This window comes from Oncorhynchus masou, chromosome 5, assembly GCF_036934945.1.
Source record: "Oncorhynchus masou masou isolate Uvic2021 chromosome 5, UVic_Omas_1.1, whole genome shotgun sequence".
Taxonomy (NCBI): domain Eukaryota; kingdom Metazoa; phylum Chordata; class Actinopteri; order Salmoniformes; family Salmonidae; genus Oncorhynchus; species Oncorhynchus masou.
Window position 1 is genome coordinate 91,975,907 of NC_088216.1, and position 21,383 is coordinate 91,997,289.

A 21,383-nucleotide genomic window follows, 5' to 3' on the forward strand; every position below is an offset into this window, starting at 1 on the left:
TCAATCATCAAGTTTGCGGACGACACAACAGTGGTAGGCTTGATTACCAACAACGACGAGACGGCCTACAGGGAGGAGGTGAGGGCCCTCGGAGTGTGGTGTCAGGAAAATAACCTCACACTCAACGTCAACAAAACTAAGGAGATGATTGTGGACTTCAGGAAACAGCAGAGGGAACACAAGTTTTAAGTTCCTCGGCATACACATCACAGACAAACTGAATTGGTCCACTCACACAGACAGTATCGTGAAGAAGGCGCAGCAGCGCCTCTTCAACCTCAGGAGGCTGAAGAAATTCGGCTTGTCACCAAAAGCACTCACAAACTTCTACAGATGCACAATCGAGAGCATCCTGGCGGGCTGTATCACCGCCTGGTACGGCAACTGCTCCGCCCTCAACCGTAAGGCTCTCCAGAGGGTAGTGAGGTCTGCACAACGCATCATCGGGGGCAAACTACCTGCCCTCCAGGACACCTACACCACCCGATGTTACAGGAAGGCCATAAAGATCATCAAGGACATCTACCACCCGAGCCACTGCCTGTTCACCGCGCTATCATCCAGAAGGCGAGGTCAGTACAGGTGCATCAAAGCTGGGACCGAGAGACTGAAAAACAGCTTCTATCTCAAGGCCATCAGACTGTTAAACAGCCACCACTAACATTGAGTGGCTGCTGCCAACACACTGACACTGACTCAACTCCAGCCACTTTAATAATGGGAATTGATGGGAAATGATGTAAATATATCACTAGCCACTTTAAACAACGCTACCTTATGTAATGTTACTTACCCTACATTATTCATCTCATATGCATACGTATATACTGTACTCTATATCATCGACTGCATCCTTATGTAATACATGTATCACTACCCACTTTAACTATGCCACTTTGTTTACATACTCATCTCATATGTATATACTGTACTCGATACCATTTACTGTATCTTGTCTATGCTGTACCATCACTCATTCATATATCCTTATGTACATATTCTTTATCCCTTTACACTGTGTATAAGACAGTAGATTAGGAATTGTTAGTTAGATTACTTGTTGGTTATTACTGCATTGTCGGAACTAGAAGCACAAGCATTTCACTACACTCGCATTAACATCTGCTAACCATGTGTATGTGACAAATAAAATTTGATTTGATTTGATTTGATATACAGACACAGACACACACACACACACTAACATATACAGACACACACTAACACATATACAGACACACAGACACACACACACTAACATATATACAGACACACAGACACACACACACTAACATATACACAGACACACACACTAACATGTATACAGACACACAGACACACACACTAACATGGGGGCTAAGCTGGGGCTAAGCTGCCTGCCATCCAGGACCTCTATACCAGGCAGTGTCAGTTCAAGGCCCAGCCACCCCAGTCATAGACTGTTCTCTCTGCTACCACATAGCAAGCGGTACCGGAGTGCCAAGTATAGGTCCAAAAGGTTTCTTAACAGCTTCTACCACCAAGACATAAGACTACTGAACAGCTAATCAAATGGGTACACAGACCTCTCTTTTACGTTGCTGCAACTCTCTGTTTATTATCTATACATAGTCACTTTAACTCTACCTACATATGATCTTAATTACCTCGACTAACCGGTGCCCCCGCACATTGACTCTATACTGGTACCCCCTGTACATAGCCTCCACATTGACTCTATACTGGTAGCCCCTGTACATAGCCTCCACATTGACTCTATACTGGTAGCCCCTGTACATAGTCTCCACATTGACTCTAGACACCCATTCATACCCCACAAGACATGCCACCAGAGGTCTCTTCACAGTCCCAAGTCCAGAACAGACTATGGGAGGCACACAGTACTACATAGAGCCATGACTACATGGAACTCTATTCCACAGTACTACATAGAGCCATGACTACATGGAACTCTATTCCACAGTACTATATTGAGCCATGACAACATGGACCTCTATTCCACAGTACTACATAGAGCCATGACTACATGGAACTCTATTCCACAGTACTACATAGAGCCATGACTACATGGAACTCTATTCCACAGAACTACATAGAGCCATGACAACATGGAACTCTATTCCACAGTACTACATAGAGCCATGACTACATGGAACTCTATTCCACAGTACTACATAGAGCCATGACTACATGGAACTCTATTCCACAGTACTACATAGAGCCATGACTACATGGAACTCTATTCCACAGTACTACATAGAGCCATGACTACATGGAACTCTATTCCACAGTACTACATAGAGCCATGACTACATGGAACTCTATTCCACAGTACTACATAGAGCCATGACTACATGGAACTCTATTCCACAGTACTACATAGAGCCATGACTACATGGAACTCTATTCCACAGTACTACATAGAGCCATGACTACATGGAACTCTATTCCACAGTACTACATAGAGCCATGACAACATGGAACTCTATTCCACAGTACTACATAGAGCCATGACTACATGGAACTCTATTCCACAGTACTACATAGAGCCATGACAACATGGAACTCTATTCCACAGTACTACATAGAGCCATGACAACATGGAACTCTATTCCACAGTACTACATAGAGCCATGACTACATGGAACTCTATTCCACAGTACTACATAGAGCCATGACTACATGGAACTCTATTCCACAGTACTACATAGAGCCGTGACTACATGGAACTCTATTCCACAGTACTACATAGAGCCATGACAACATGGAACTCTATTCCACAGTACTACATAGAGCCATGACTACATGGAACTCTCTTCCACAGTACTACATAGAGCCATGACTACATGGAACTCTATTCCACAGTACTACATAGAGCCATGACTACATGGAACTCTATTCCACAGTACTACATAGAGCCATGACTACATGGAACTCTATTCCACAGTACTACATAGAGCCGTGACTACATGGATCTCTATTCCACAGTACTACATAGAGCCGTGACTACATGGAACTCTATTCCACAGTACTACATAGAGCCGTGACAACATGGAACTCTATTCCACAGTACTACATAGAGCCGTGACTACATGGAACTCTATTCCACAGTACTACATAGAGCCATGACTACATGGAACTCTATTCCACAGTACTACATAGAGCCATGACAACATGGAACTCTATTCCACAGTACTACATAGAGCCATGACTACATGGAACTCTATTCCACAGTACTGCATAGAGCCATGACTACATGGAACTCTATTCCACAGTACTACATAGAGCCGTGACTACATGGAACTCTATTCCACAGTACTACATAGAGCCGTGACTACATGGAACTCTATTCCACAGTACTACATAGAGCCGTGACTACATGGAACTCTATTCCACAGTACTACATAGAGCCGTGACTACATGGAACTATATTCCACAGTACTACATAGAGCCGTGACAACATGGAACTCTATTCCACAGTACTACATAGAGCCGTGACTACATGGAACTCTATTCCACAGTACTACATAGAGCCATGACTACATGGAACTCTATTCCACAGTACTACATAGAGCCATGACTACATGGAACTCTATTCCACAGTACTACATAGAGCCGTGACTACATGTAACTCTATTCCACAGTACTACATAGAGCCATGACAACATGGAACTCTATTCCACAGTACTGCATAGAGCCATGACTACATGGAACTCTATTCCACAGTACTACATAGAGCCATGACTACATGGAACTCTATTCCACAGTACTACATAGAGCCATGACTACATGGAACTCTATTCCACAGTACTACATAGAGCCATGACTACATGGAACTCTATTCCACAGTACTACATAGAGCCATGACAACATGGAACTCTATTCCACAGTACTACATAGAGCCATGACTACATGGAACTCTATTCCACAGTACTGCATAGAGCCATGACTACATGGAACTCTATTCCACAGTACTACATAGAGCCGTGACTACATGGAACTCTATTCCACAGTACTACATAGAGCCGTGACTACATGGAACTCTATTCCACAGTACTACATAGAGCCGTGACTACATGGAACTCTATTCCACAGTACTACATAGAGCCGTGACTACATGGAACTATATTCCACAGTACTACATAGAGCCGTGACAACATGGAACTCTATTCCACAGTACTACATAGAGCCATGACTACATGGAACTCTATTCCACAGTACTACATAGAGCCATGACTACATGGAACTCTATTCCACAGTACTACATAGAGCCATGACTACATGGAACTCTATTCCACAGTACTACATAGAGCCATGACTACATGGAACTCTATTCCACAGTACTACACAGAGCCATGACTACATGGAACTCTATTCTACAGTACTACATAGAGCCATGACAACATGGAACTCTATTCCACAGTACTACATAGAGCCATGACAACATGGAACTCTATTCCACAGTACTACATAGAGCCATGACTACATGGACCTCTATTCCACAGTACTACATAGAGCCATGACTAAATGGAACTCTATTCCATAGTACTACATAGAGCCATGACAACATGGAACTCTATTCCACAGTACTACATAGAGCCATGACAACATGGAACTCTATTACACAGTACTGCATACAGCCATGACTACATGGAACTCTATTCCACAGTACTACATAGAGCCATGACTACATGGACCTCTATTCCACAGTACTACATAGAGCCATGACAACATGGAACTCTATTCCACAGTACTACATAGAGCCATGACTACATGGAACTCTATTCCACAGTACTACATAGAGCCATGACTACATGGAACTCTATTCCACAGTACTACATAGAGCCATGACTACATGGAACTCTATTCCACAGTACTACATAGAGCCATGACTACATGGAACTCTATTCCACAGTACTGCATAGAGCCATGACAACATGGAACTCTATTCCACAGTACTACATAGAGCCGTGACTACATGGAACTCTATTCCACAGTACTGCATAGAGCCATGACTACATGGAACTCTATTCCACAGTACTACATAGAGCCATGACTACATGGAACTCTATTCCACAGTACTACATAGAGCCATGACTACATGGAACTCTATTCCACAGTACTACATAGAGCCATGACTACATGGAACTCTATTCCACAGTACTACATAGAGCCATGACTACATGGAACTCTATTCCACAGTACTACATAGAGCCATGACTACATGGAACTCTATTCCACAGTACTACATAGAGCCATGACTACATGGAACTCTATTCCACAGTACTACATAGAGCCATGACTACATGGAACTCTATTCCACAGTACTACATAGAGCCATGACAACATGGAACTCTATTCCACAGTACTACATAGAGCCATGACAACATGGAACTCTATTCCACAGTACTACATAGAGCCATGACTACATGGAACTCTATTCCACAGTACTACATAGAGCCATGACAACATGGAACTCTATTCCACAGTACTACATAGAGCCATGACAACATGGAACTCTATTCCACAGTACTACATAGAGCCATGACTACATGGAACTCTATTCCACAGTACTACATAGAGCCATGACTACATGGAACTCTATTCCACAGTACTACATAGAGCCGTGACTACATGGAACTCTATTCCACAGTACTACATAGAGCCGTGACTACATGGAACTATATTCCACAGTACTACATAGAGCCGTGACAACATGGAACTCTATTCCACAGTACTACATAGAGCCATGACTACATGGAACTCTATTCCACAGTACTACATAGAGCCATGACTACATGGAACTCTATTCCACAGTACTACATAGAGCCATGACTACATGGAACTCTATTCCACAGTACTACACAGAGCCATGACTACATGGAACTCTATTCTACAGTACTACATAGAGCCATGACAACATGGAACTCTATTCCACAGTACTACATAGAGCCATGACAACATGGAACTCTATTCCACAGTACTACATAGAGCCATGACTACATGGAACTCTATTCCACAGTACTACATAGAGCCATGACTACATGGAACTCTATTCCACAGTACTACATAGAGCCATGACTACAAGGAACTCTATTCCACAGTACTACATAGAGCCATGACTACATGGAACTCTATTCCACAGTACTACATAGAGCCATGACTACATGGAACTCTATTCCACAGTACTACATAGAGCCATGACTACATGGAACTCTATTCCACAGTACTACATAGAGCCATGACTACATGGAACTCTATTCCACAGTACTACATAGAGCCGTGACTACATGGAACTCTATTCCACAGTACTACATAGAGCCGTGACTACATGGAACTATATTCCACAGTACTACATAGAGCCGTGACAACATGGAACTCTATTCCACAGTACTACATAGAGCCATGACTACATGGAACTCTATTCCACAGTACTACATAGAGCCATGACTACATGGAACTCTATTCCACAGTACTACATAGAGCCATGACTACATGGAACTCTATTCCACAGTACTACATAGAGCCATGACTACATGGAACTCTATTCCACAGTACTACACAGAGCCATGACTACATGGAACTCTATTCTACAGTACTACATAGAGCCATGACAACATGGAACTCTATTCCACAGTACTACATAGAGCCATGACAACATGGAACTCTATTCCACAGTACTACATAGAGCCATGACTACATGGAACTCTATTCCACAGTACTACATAGAGCCATGACTACATGGAACTCTATTCCACAGTACTACATAGAGCCATGACTACAAGGAACTCTATTCCACAGTACTACATAGAGCCATGACTACATGGAACTCTATTCCACAGTACTACATAGAGCCATGACTACATGGAACTCTATTCCACAGTACTACATAGAGCCATGACTACATGGAACTCTATTCCACAGTACTACATAGAGCCATGACTACATGGAACTCTATTCCACAGTACTACATAGAGCCGTGACTACATGGAACTCTATTCCACAGTACTACATAGAGCCGTGACTACATGGAACTATATTCCACAGTACTACATAGCGCTGTGACAACATGGAACTCTATTCGACAGTACTACATAGAGCCATGACTACATGGAACTCTATTCCACAGTACTATATTGAGCCATGACAACATGGACCTCTATTCCACAGTACTACATAGAGCCATGACTACATGGAACTCTATTCCACAGTACTACATAGAGCCATGACTACATGGAACTCTCTTCCACAGTACTACATAGAGCCATGACTACATGGAACTCTATTCCACAGTACTGCATAGAGCCATGACTACATGGAACTCTATTCCACAGTACTACATAGAGCCATGACAACATGGAACTCTATTCCACAGTACTGCATAGAGCCGTGACTACATGGAACTCTATTCCACAGTACTGCATGGAGCCATGACTACATGGAACTCTATTCCACAGTACTGCATAGAGCCATGACTACATGGAACTCTATTCCACAGTACTACATAGAGCCATGACTACATGGAACTCTATTCCACAGTACTACATAGAGCCATGACTACATGGAACTCTATTCCACAGTACTACATAGAGCCATGACTACATGGAACTCTAATCCACAGTACTACAAAGAGCCATGACTACATGGAACTCTATTCCACAGTACTACATAGAGCCATGACTACATGGAACTCTATTACACAGTACTGCATACAGCCATGACTACATGGAACTCTATTCCACAGTACTACATAGAGCCATGACTACATGGACCTCTATTCCACAGTACTACATAGAGCCATGACTAAATGGAACTCTATTCCATAGTACTACATAGAGCCATGACAACATGGAACTCTATTCCACAGTACTACATAGAGCCATGACAACATGGAACTCTATTACACAGTACTGCATACAGCCATGACTACATGGAACTCTATTCCACAGTACTACATAGAGCCATGACTACATGGACCTCTATTCCACAGTACTACATAGAGCCATGACAACATGGAACTCTATTCCACAGTACTACATAGAGCCATGACTACATGGAACTCTATTCCACAGTACTACATAGAGCCATGACTACATGGAACTCTATTCCACAGTACTACATAGAGCCATGACTACATGGAACTCTATTCCACAGTACTACATAGAGCCATGACTACATGGAACTCTATTCCACAGTACTGCATAGAGCCATGACAACATGGAACTCTATTCCACAGTACTACATAGAGCCGTGACTACATGGAACTCTATTCCACAGTACTGCATAGAGCCATGACTACATGGAACTCTATTCCACAGTACTGCATAGAGCCATGACTACATGGAACTCTATTCCACAGTACTACATAGAGCCATGACTACATGGAACTCTATTCCACAGTACTACATAGAGCCATGACTACATGGAACTCTATTCCACAGTACTACATAGAGCCATGACTACATGGAACTCTATTCCACAGTACTACATAGAGCCATGACTACATGGAACTCTATTCCACAGTACTACATAGAGTCATGACTACATGGAACTCTATTCCACAGTACTACATAGAGCCATGACTACATGGAACTCTATTCCACAGTACTACATAGAGCCATGACAACATGGAACTCTATTCCACAGTACTACATAGAGCCATGACAACATGGAACTCTATTCCACAGTACTACATAGAGCCATGACTACATGGAACTCTATTCCACAGTACTACATAGAGCCATGACTACATGGAACTCTATTCCACAGTACTACATAGAGCCGTGACTACATGGAACTCTATTCCACAGTACTACATAGAGCCATGACAACATGGAACTCTATTCCACAGTACTACATAGAGCCATGACTACATGGAACTCTATTCCACAGTACTACATAGAGCCATGACTACATGGAACTCTATTCCACAGTACTACATAGAGCCATGACTACATGGAACTCTATTCCACAGTACTACATAGAGCCATGACTACATGGAACTCTATTCCACAGTACTACATAGAGCCGTGACTACATGGATCTCTATTCCACAGTACTACATAGAGCCGTGACTACATGGAACTCTATTCCACAGTACTACATAGAGCCGTGACAACATGGAACTCTATTCCACAGTACTACATAGAGCCATGACTACATGGAACTCTATTCCACAGTACTACATAGAGCCATGACTACATGGAACTCTATTCCACAGTACTACATAGAGCCATGACAACATGGAACTCTATTCCACAGTACTACATAGAGCCATGACTACATGGAACTCTATTCCACAGTACTGCACAGAGCCATGACTACATGGAACTCTATTCCACAGTACTACATAGAGCCATGACTACATGGAACTCTATTCCACAGTACTACATAGAGCCATGACAACATGGAACTCTATTCCACAGTACTACATAGAGCCATGACTACATGGAACTCTATTCCACAGTACTGCACAGAGCCATGACTACATGGAACTCTATTCCACAGTACTACATAGAGCCATGACTACATGGAACTCTATTCCACAGAACTACATAGAGCCGTGACTACATGGAACTCTATTCCACAGTACTACATAGAGCCGTGACTACATGGAACTCTATTCCACAGTACTGCATGGAGCCATGACTACATGGAACTCTATTCCACAGTACTGCATAGAGCCATGACTACATGGAACTCTATTCCACAGTACTACATAGAGCCATGACTACATGGAACTCTATTCCACAGTACTACATAGAGCCATGACTACATGGAACTCTAATCCACAGTACTACAAAGAGCCATGACTACATGGAACTCTATTCCACAGTACTACATAGAGCCATGACTAAATGGAACTCTATTCCACAGTACTACATAGAGCCATGACAACATGGAACTCTATTCCACAGTACTACATAGAGCCATGACAACATGGAACTCTATTACACAGTACTGCATACAGCCATGACTACATGGAACTCTATTCCACAGTACTACATAGAGCCATGACTACATGGACCTCTATTCCACAGTACTACATAGAGCCATGACAACATGGAACTCTATTCCACAGTACTACATAGAGCCATGACTACATGGAACTCTATTCCACAGTACTACATAGAGCCATGACTACATGGAACTCTATTCCACAGTACTACATAGAGCCATGACTACATGGAACTCTATTCCACAGTACTACATAGAGCCATGACTACATGGAACTCTATTCCACAGTACTGCATAGAGCCATGACAACATGGAACTCTATTCCACAGTACTACATAGAGCCGTGACTACATGGAACTCTATTCCACAGTACTGCATAGAGCCATGACTACATGGAACTCTATTCCACAGTACTACATAGAGCCGTGACTACATGGAACTCTATTCCACAGTACTACATAGAGCCATGACTACATGGAACTCTATTCCACAGTACTACATAGAGCCATGACTACATGGAACTCTATTCCACAGTACTACATAGAGCCATGACTACATGGAACTCTATTCCACAGTACTACATAGAGCCATGACTACATGGAACTCTATTCCACAGTACTACATAGAGTCATGACTACATGGAACTCTATTCCACAGTACTACATAGAGCCATGACTACATGGAACTCTATTCCACAGTACTACATAGAGCCATGACAACATGGAACTCTATTCCACAGTACTACATAGAGCCATGACAACATGGAACTCTATTCCACAGTACTACATAGAGCCATGACAACATGGAACTCTATTCCACAGTACTACATAGAGCCATGACAACATGGAACTCTATTCCACAGTACTACATAGAGCCATGACTACATGGAACTCTATTCCACAGTACTACATAGAGCCATGACTACATGGAACTCTATTCCACAGTACTACATAGAGCCGTGACTACATGGAACTCTATTCCACAGTACTACATAGAGCCATGACAACATGGAACTCTATTCCACAGTACTACATAGAGCCATGACAACATGGAACTCTATTCCACAGTACTACATAGAGCCATGACTACATGGAACTCTATTCCACAGTACTACATAGAGCCATGACTACATGGAACTCTATTCCACAGTACTACATAGAGCCATGACTACATGGAACTCTATTCCACAGTACTACATAGAGCCGTGACTACATGGATCTCTATTCCACAGTACTACATAGAGCCGTGACTACATGGAACTCTATTCCACAGTACTACATAGAGCCGTGACAACATGGAACTCTATTCCACAGTACTACATAGAGCCATGACTACATGGAACTCTATTCCACAGTACTACATAGAGCCATGACTACATGGAACTCTATTCCACAGTACTACATAGAGCCATGACAACATGGAACTCTATTCCACAGTACTACATAGAGCCATGACTACATGGAACTCTATTCCACAGTACTGCATAGAGCCATGACTACATGGAACTCTATTCCACAGTACTACATAGAGCCGTGACTACATGGAACTCTATTCCACAGTACTACATAGAGCCGTGACTACATGGAACTCTATTCCACAGTACTACATAGAGCCGTGACTACATGGAACTCTATTCCACAGTACTACATAGAGCCGTGACTACATGGAACTATATTCCACAGTACTACATAGAGCCGTGACAACATGGAACTCTATTCCACAGTACTACATAGAGCCGTGACTACATGGAACTCTATTCCACAGTACTACATAGAGCCATGACTACATGGAACTCTATTCCACAGTACTACATAGAGCCATGACTACATGGAACTCTATTCCACAGTACTACATAGAGCCGTGACTACATGTAACTCTATTCCACAGTACTACATAGAGCCATGACAACATGGAACTCTATTCCACAGTACTGCATAGAGCCATGACTACATGGAACTCTATTCCACAGTACTACATAGAGCCATGACTACATGGAACTCTATTCCACAGTACTACATAGAGCCATGACTACATGGAACTCTATTCCACAGTACTACATAGAGCCATGACTACATGGAACTCTATTCCACAGTACTACATAGAGCCATGACAACATGGAACTCTATTCCACAGTACTACATAGAGCCATGACTACATGGAACTCTATTCCACAGTACTGCATAGAGCCATGACTACATGGAACTCTATTCCACAGTACTACATAGAGCCGTGACTACATGGAACTCTATTCCACAGTACTACATAGAGCCGTGACTACATGGAACTCTATTCCACAGTACTACATAGAGCCGTGACTACATGGAACTCTATTCCACAGTACTACATAGAGCCGTGACTACATGGAACTATATTCCACAGTACTACATAGAGCCGTGACAACATGGAACTCTATTCCACAGTACTACATAGAGCCATGACTACATGGAACTCTATTCCACAGTACTACATAGAGCCATGACTACATGGAACTCTATTCCACAGTACTACATAGAGCCATGACTACATGGAACTCTATTCCACAGTACTACATAGAGCCATGACTACATGGAACTCTATTCTACAGTACTACATAGAGCCATGACAACATGGAACTCTATTCCACAGTACTACATAGAGCCATGACAACATGGAACTCTATTCCACAGTACTACATAGAGCCGTGACTACATGGAACTCTATTCCACAGTACTACATAGAGCCATGACTACATGGAACTCTATTCCACAGTACTACATAGAGCCATGACTACATGGAACTCTATTCCACAGTACTACATAGAGCCATGACTACATGGAACTCTATTCCACAGTACTACATAGAGCCATGACTACATGGAACTCTATTCCACAGTACTACATAGAGCCATGACTACATGGAACTCTATTCCACAGTACTACATAGAGCCGTGACTACATGGAACTCTATTCCACAGTACTACATAGAGCCGTGACTACATGGAACTATATTCCACAGTACTACATAGAGCTGTGACAACATGGAACTCTATTCGACAGTACTACATAGAGCCATGACTACATGGAACTCTATTCCACAGTACTACATTGAGCCATGACAACATGGACCTCTATTCCACAGTACTACATAGAGCCATGACTACATGGAACTCTATTCCACAGTACTACATAGAGCCATGACTACATGGAACTCTCTTCCACAGTACTACATAGAGCCATGACTACATGGAACTCTATTCCACAGTACTGCATAGAGCCATGACTACATGGAACTCTATTCCACAGTACTACATAGAGCCATGACAACATGGAACTCTATTCCACAGTACTGCATAGAGCCGTGACTACATGGAACTCTATTCCACAGTACTGCATGGAGCCATGACTACATGGAACTCTATTCCACAGTACTGCATAGAGCCATGACTACATGGAACTCTATTCCACAGTACTACATAGAGCCATGACTACATGGAACTCTATTCCACAGTACTACATAGAGCCATGACTACATGGAACTCTAATCCACAGTACTACAAAGAGCCATGACTACATGGAACTCTATTCCACAGTACTACATAGAGCCATGACTACATGGAACTCTATTACACAGTACTGCATACAGCCATGACTACATGGAACTCTATTCCACAGTACTACATAGAGCCATGACTACATGGACCTCTATTCCACAGTACTACATAGAGCCATGACTAAATGGAACTCTATTCCACAGTACTACATAGAGCCATGACAACATGGAACTCTATTCCACAGTACTACATAGAGCCATGACAACATGGAACTCTATTACACAGTACTGCATACAGCCATGACTACATGGAACTCTATTCCACAGTACTACATAGAGCCATGACTACATGGACCTCTATTCCACAGTACTACATAGAGCCATGACAACATGGAACTCTATTCCACAGTACTACATAGAGCCATGACTACATGGAACTCTATTCCACAGTACTACATAGAGCCATGACTACATGGAACTCTATTCCACAGTACTACATAGAGCCATGACTACATGGAACTCTATTCCACAGTACTACATAGAGCCATGACTACATGGAACTCTATTCCACAGTACTACATAGAGCCATGACAACATGGAACTCTATTCCACAGTACTACATAGAGCCGTGACTACATGGAACTCTATTCCACAGTACTGCATAGAGCCATGACTACATGGAACTCTATTCCACAGTACTACATAGAGCCATGACTACATGGACCTCTATTCCACAGTACTACATAGAGCCATGACTACATGGAACTCTATTCCACAGTACTACATAGAGCCATGACAACATGGAACTCTATTCCACAGTACTACATAGAGCCATGACTACATGGAACTCTATTCCACAGTACTACATAGAGCCATGACTACATGGAACTCTATTCCACAGTACTACATAGAGCCATGACTACATGGAACTCTATTCCACAGTACTACATAGAGCCATGACAACATGGAACTCTATTACACAGTACTGCATAGAGCCATGACTACATGGAACTCTATTCCACAGTACTACATAGAGCCATGACAACATGGAACTCTATTCCACAGTACTACATAGAGCCATGACTACATGGAACTCTATTCCACGGAACTACATAGAGCCATGACTACATGGAACTCTATTCCACAGTACTACATAGAGCCATGACAACATGGAACTCTATTCCACAGTACTGCATAGAGCCATGACTACATGGAACTCTATTCCACAGTACTACATAGAGCCATGACTACATGGAACTCTATTCCACAGTACTACATAGAGCCATGACTACATGGAACTCTATTCCACAGTACTATATTGAGCCATGACAACATGGACCTCTATTCCACAGTACTACATAGAGCCATGACTACATGGAACTCTATTCCACATCAGGTAACTGATGCAGGAGCAGATTCAGATTTAAAAAACAGATAAAAATACACCTTATGGAACAGCGGGGACTTTGAAGAGGCACACAAAACAAACACACATACAGTGCCTTGCGAAAGTACTCGGCCCCCTTGAACTTGCGACCTTTTGCCACATTTCAGGCTTCAAACATAAAGATATAAAACTGTATTTTTTTGTGAAGAATCAACAAGTGGGACACAATCATGAAGTGGAACGACATTTATTGGATATTTCAAACTTTTTTAACAAATCAAAAACTGAAAAATTGGGCGTGCAAAATTATTCAGCCCCTTTACTTTCAGTGCAGCAAACTCTCTCCAGCAGTTCAGTGAGGATCTCTGAATGATCCAATGTTGACCTAAATGACTAATGATGATAAATATAATCCACCTGTGTGTAATCAAGTCTCCGTATAAATGCACCTGCACTGTGATAGTCTCAGAGGTCCATTAAAAGCGCAGAGAGCATCATGAAGAACAAGGAACACACCAGGCAGGTCCGAGATACTGTTGTGAAGAAGTTTAAAGCCGGATTTGGATACAAAAAGATTTCCCAAGCTTTAAACATTCCAAGGAGCACTGTGCAAGCGATAATATTGGAGTGGAAAGAGTATCAGACCACTGCAAATCTACCAAGACCTGGCCGTCCCTCTAAACTTTCAGCTCATACAAGGAGAAGACTGATCAGAGATGCAGCCAAGAGGCCCATGATCACTCTGGATAAACTGCAGAGATCTACAGCTGAGGTGGGAGACTCTGTCCATAGGACAACAATCAGTCGTATATTGCACAAATCTGGCCTTTATGGAAGAGTGGCAAGAAGAAAGCCATTTCTTAAAGATATCCATAAAAAGTGTTGTTTAAAGTTTGCCACAAGCCACCTGGGAGACACACCAAACATGTGGAAGAAGGTGCTCTGGTCAGATGAAACCAAAATTGAACTTTTTGGCAACAATGCAAAACGTTATGTTTGGCGTAAAAGCAACACAGCTCATCACCCTGAACACACCATCCCCACTGTCAAACATGGTGGTGGCAGCATCATGGTTTGGGCCTGCTTTTCTTCAGCAGGGACAGGGAAGATGGTTAAAATTGATGGGAAGATGGATGGAGCCGAATACAGGACCATTCTGGAAGAAAACCTGATGGAGTCTGCAAAAGACCTGAGACTGGTACGGAGATTTGTCTTCCAACAAGACAATGATCCAAAACATAAAGCAAAATCTACAATGGAATGGTTCAAAAATAAACATATCCAGGTGTTAGAATGGCCAAGTCAAATTCCAGACCTGAATCCAATCGAGAATCTGTGGAAAGAACTGAAAACTGCTGTTCACAAATGCTCTCCATCCAACCTCACTGAGCTCGAGCTGTTTTGCAAGGAGGAATGGGAAGAAATGTCAGTCTCTCGATGTGCAAAACTGATAGAGACATACCCCAAGCGACTTACAGCTGTAATCGCAGCAAAAGGTGGCGCTACAAAGTATTAACTTTTGATTTGTTAAAAAAGTTTGAAATATCCAATAAATGTCGTTCCACTTCATGATTGTGTCCCACTTGTTGTTGATTCTTCACAAAAAAATACAGTTTTATATATTTATGTTTGAAGCCTGAAATGTGGCAAAAGGTTGCAAAGATCAAGGGGGCCAAATACTTTCGCAAGGCACTGTACACATGGATTTTGAATTGTACATATGTGGTAGTGGAGAAGGGGTCGAGGGAACAGTCTGCAGGTATTGTAATGTTGTTAAAATTGTATAAACGGCCTTAGTTTTGCTGGACCCCAGGAAAAGTAGCTGCTTCTTTGGCAGGAACTAATGGCGTTCCATAACAAATACAAAATAAACAAGCTTTGGACGAAGGACTTCCATATCTCCACAAACTCCTAAAAGTTCTGGGACACTAAAGTCCACTAGTAGGACCTAACCTGTAAAGTCCATGGAGAATAAGAGCACCTCCTACCAGCTGCCCACTGCACTGAGGCTAGGAAACACGGTCACCACCGATAAATCCATGATAATCAAGAATTTCAACAAGCATTTCTCTACGGCTGGTCATGCTTTCCTGCTGGCTATCCCAACCCCGACCAACAGCTCTGAACCCCCTAAAGCCACATGCCCAAGCCTCGCCAGCTTCTCCTTCACCAAAATCCAGATAGCTGATGTTCTGAAAGAGCTGCAAAACCTGGACCCATACAAATCAGCTGGGCTAGACGATCTGGACCCTCTCTTTCTAAAACTATCCACCGCCATTGTTGCAACCCCTATTACCAGCCTGTTCAACCTCTCTTTCGTATCGTCCGTGATTCCTAAAGATTGGAAAGCTGCCGCGGCCATCCCCCTCTTCAAAGCGGGTGACACTCTAGACCCAAACTGTTATAGACCTATATATATATCCACCTATATCCTATATATATATCCACCTATCCACCTATCCACCTATATCCTTTCTAAAGTCTTTGAAAGCCAAGTTAACAAACCGGTCACTGATTATTTGAATCCCACCGTACTTTCTCCGCTGTGCAATCCTGGTCAAGGCCTTCGACTCTGTCAATCACCGCATTCTTATCGGCAGACTCAACAGCCTTGGTTTCTCAAATGACTGCCTCGCCTGGTTCACCAACTGCTTCTCAGATAGAGTTCAGTGTGTCAAATCGGAAGGCCTGTTGTCTGAACCTCTGGCAGTCTCTATGGGGGTGCCACAGGGTTAAATTCTCGGGCCGACTCTTTTCTCTGTATACATCAATGATGTCGCTAATGCTGCGGGTGATTCCTTGATCCACCTCTACACAGACAAAACCATTCTGTATGCTTCTGGCCCTTCTTTGGACACTGTGTTAACAAACCTGCAAACTAGCTTCAATGCCATACACCACTCCTTCCGTGGCTTCCAACTGCTCTTAAATGCTAGTAAAGCCAAATGCATGCTCTTCAACCGTTCGCTGCCCGCACCCGCCCGCCCGACTAGCATCACTGCTCTGGACGGTTCTGACTTAGAATATGTGGACAACTACAAATACCTAGTTGTCTGGTTAGACTGTAAACTCTCCTTCTAGACTCCTATTCAGCATCTCCAATCCAAAATTAAATCTAGAATCGGCTTCCTATTTCGCAACAAAGCCTCCAAACATACCCTCGTAAAACTGACTATCCTGCCGATCCTTGGCTTTGGCGATGTCATTTACAAAATAGCCCTCAATACTCTACTCAGCAAACTGAATGCAATCTATCACAGTGCCATCGGTTAGTCCCCAAAGCCTCACATACCACCCACCACTACGACCTGTATGCTCTCGCCTTACCTCCTTACTCCATTTGCACACACTGTATAGATTGTTATATATTGTTATTGACTGTATGTTTGTTTATTCCATGTGTAACTCTGTGTTGTTGTTTGTGCCGCACTGCTTTGCTTTATCTTGGCCAGGTGGAAGTTTTAAGTGAGAACTTGTTCTCAACTAGCCTACCTGGTTAAATAAAGGTTAAGTAAATAAAAAAATCTACAAAGTTCACTCAAAATGGCAGTAGTCCTAAACTGGGATTTATTTCGTTTTTATGTAGTAATTTTGTTAATTATCTTTTAAACTTCCATTGATATATATTTTATTTTTAATTATGTTATGTAACCTTTATTTAACTAGTCAGTTAAGAACAAATTCTTATTTACAATGACATCCTCCTGGGTAACAGTGGGTTAACTGATTTTTACCTTTTCACATTTCAGTTACTGGCCCAACGATCTAACCCAGTTATCACATGGCTCAGGTAAATAATTCTGTAGTTTCCCTTTTAACATCCTAAGGTCAACATCCCCATAGTGTTCAAATTCATATCATGTAAATGTTGTAGCGACATAAAACGACTAAACCAGTTAGTTGAGAATATCTGGTCTTTGTGGCTCAGTCGGTAGAGCATGCAACGCCAAGCGTCGTGGGTTCGATTCGCGCTAGGGCCACCCATATGTAAAAGTAGTGGCCCCAGCCGACTTGTAAGTCGCTTTGGACAAAAGCGTCTGCTAAATGGGATATATTATTTATTATTATATTATTTGCTATTTTCTTCATTACCATGCTTATGATTTCAAGTTGAATTTATTTATATCTGTTAAAGACATTTAAAACATGTGGTTTAGTATATTCACTATGTTTAGTATGTTTAGTTTCTTTCTCTGTGAAGTCAGTTCATTTAAAGTTATGTGATTTGGTTTATATAGATACATTTCAATGTTGTTTAACACACAATAACCAAAATCCTGATCTAATTTGCATGTTCATGCTGAGTTTGCAGCAAATAGAATGTTCACCACCAGAATAGTTTGCCACAAAACTAATTTGCATGTGAAAATATGAGCTTGCCGCAAAACAGCTATGAGCTGAACATAACAGTCAGTGGAAGGGAGGACAGTAACAGGAGACACTATGAGCTAAACATAACAGGAGACACTATGAGCTGAACATAACAGTCAGTGGAAGAGAGGACAGTAGCAGGAGACACTATGAGCTGAACATAACATTCAGTGGAAGGGAGGACAGTAGCAGGAGACACTATGAGCTGAACATAACAGGAGACACTATGAGCTGAACATAACATTCAGTGGAAGGGAGGACAGTAACAGGAGACACTATGAGCTGAACATAACAGTCAGTGGAAGGGAGGACAGTAGCAGGAGACACTATGAGCTGAACATAACAGTCAGTGGAAGGGAGGACAGTAGCAGGAGACACTATGAGCTGAACATTACAGGAGACACTATGAGCTGAACATAACAGTCAGTGGAAGGGAGGACAGTAGCAGGAGACACTATGAGCTGAACATAACAGGAGACACTATGAGCTGAACATAACAGTCAGTGGAAGGGAGGACAGTAGCAGGAGACACTATGAGCTGAACATAACAGTCAGTGGAAGGGAGGACAGTAGCAGGAGACACTATGAGCTGAACATAACAGGAGACACTATGAGCTGAACATAACTGTTAGTGGAAGGGAGGACAGTAGCAGGAGACACTATGAGCTGAACATAACAGGAGACACTATGAGCTGAACATAACAGGAGACACTATGAGCTGAACATAACAGTCAGTAGAAGGGAGGACAGTAACAGGAGACACTATGAGCTGAACATAACAGTCAGTAGAAGGGAGGACAGTAGCAGGAGACACTATGAGCTGAACATAACAGGAGACACTATGAGCTGAACATAACAGTCAGTAGAAGGGAGGACAGTAGCAGGAGACACTATGAGCTGAACAGAACAGTCAGTAGAAGAGAGGACAGTAGCAGGAGACACTATGAGCTGAACATAACAGTCAGTAGAAGGGAGGACAGTAGCAGGAGACACTATGAGCTGAACATAACATTCAGTGGAAGAGAGGACAGTAGCAGGAGACACTATGAGCTGAACATAACAGGAGACACTATGAGCTGAACATAACAGTCAGTGGAAGGGAGGACAGTAGCAGGAGACACTATGAGCTGAACATAACAGGAGACACTATGAGCTGAACATAACAGTCAGTGGAAGGGAGGACAGTAGCAGGAGACACTATGAGCTGAACATAGCAGTCAGTGGAAGAGAGGACAGTAGCAGGAGACACTATGAGCTGAACATAACAGTCAGTAGAAGGGAGGACAGTAGCAGGAGACACTATGAGCTGAACATAACAGTCAGTGGAAGGGAGGACAGTAGCAGGAGACACTATGAGCTGAACATAACAGGAGACACTATGAGCTGAACATAACAGTCAGTGGAAGGGAGGACAGTAGCAGGAGACACTATGAGCTGAACATAACAGGAGACACTATGAGCTGAACATAACAGTCAGTGGAAGGGAGGACAGTAGCAGGAGACACTATGAGCTGAACATAACAGGAGACACTATGAGCTGAACATAACAGTCAGTGGAAGGGAGGACAGTAGCAGGAGACACTATGAGCTGAACATAACAGGAGACACTATGAGCTGAACATAGCAGTCAGTGGAAGAGAGGACAGTAGCAGGAGACACTATGAGCTGAACATAACAGTCAGTAGAAGGGAGGACAGTAGCAGGAGACACTATGAGCTGAACATAGCAGTCAGTGGAAGAGAGGACAGTAGCAGGAGACACTATGAGCTGAACATAACAGTTAGTGGAAGGGAGGACAGTAGCAGGAGACACTATGACCTGAACATTACAGTCAGTGGAAGGGAGGACAGTAACAGTATTTTGGTGGAAGAGAGGACAGTAGCAGGAGACCCAACTGTGGTTTGTGACTACTGTGATTTCCTTTTGTAGCCAATTCAGTTGCAGTGATTCTATTGCAGATTTTTTGGTAACTCTGTTACCAATTAGATAATGGAATTACGAGTTTTAATCATAAACAAAATGTATATCAGTAAAATCACTTTAACTAATTGGTAGGTCTACCATTGCCTGCACCTTCTGTAAATGTTCATTATCCTCCCACCTCATGAGGGAGAGCAACGAGACAATATCTTACAGATAT

General features: G+C 42.5%; 1 protein-coding gene across 2 annotated transcripts in view; it reads right to left on the reverse strand.

Moving 5' to 3' along the window:
* Positions 1-21,383, reverse strand: part of znf831 (zinc finger protein 831) — a 116,371-nt gene that overhangs the window by 19,049 nt on the left and 75,939 nt on the right. The gene's annotated exons all lie outside the window — the stretch shown is intronic.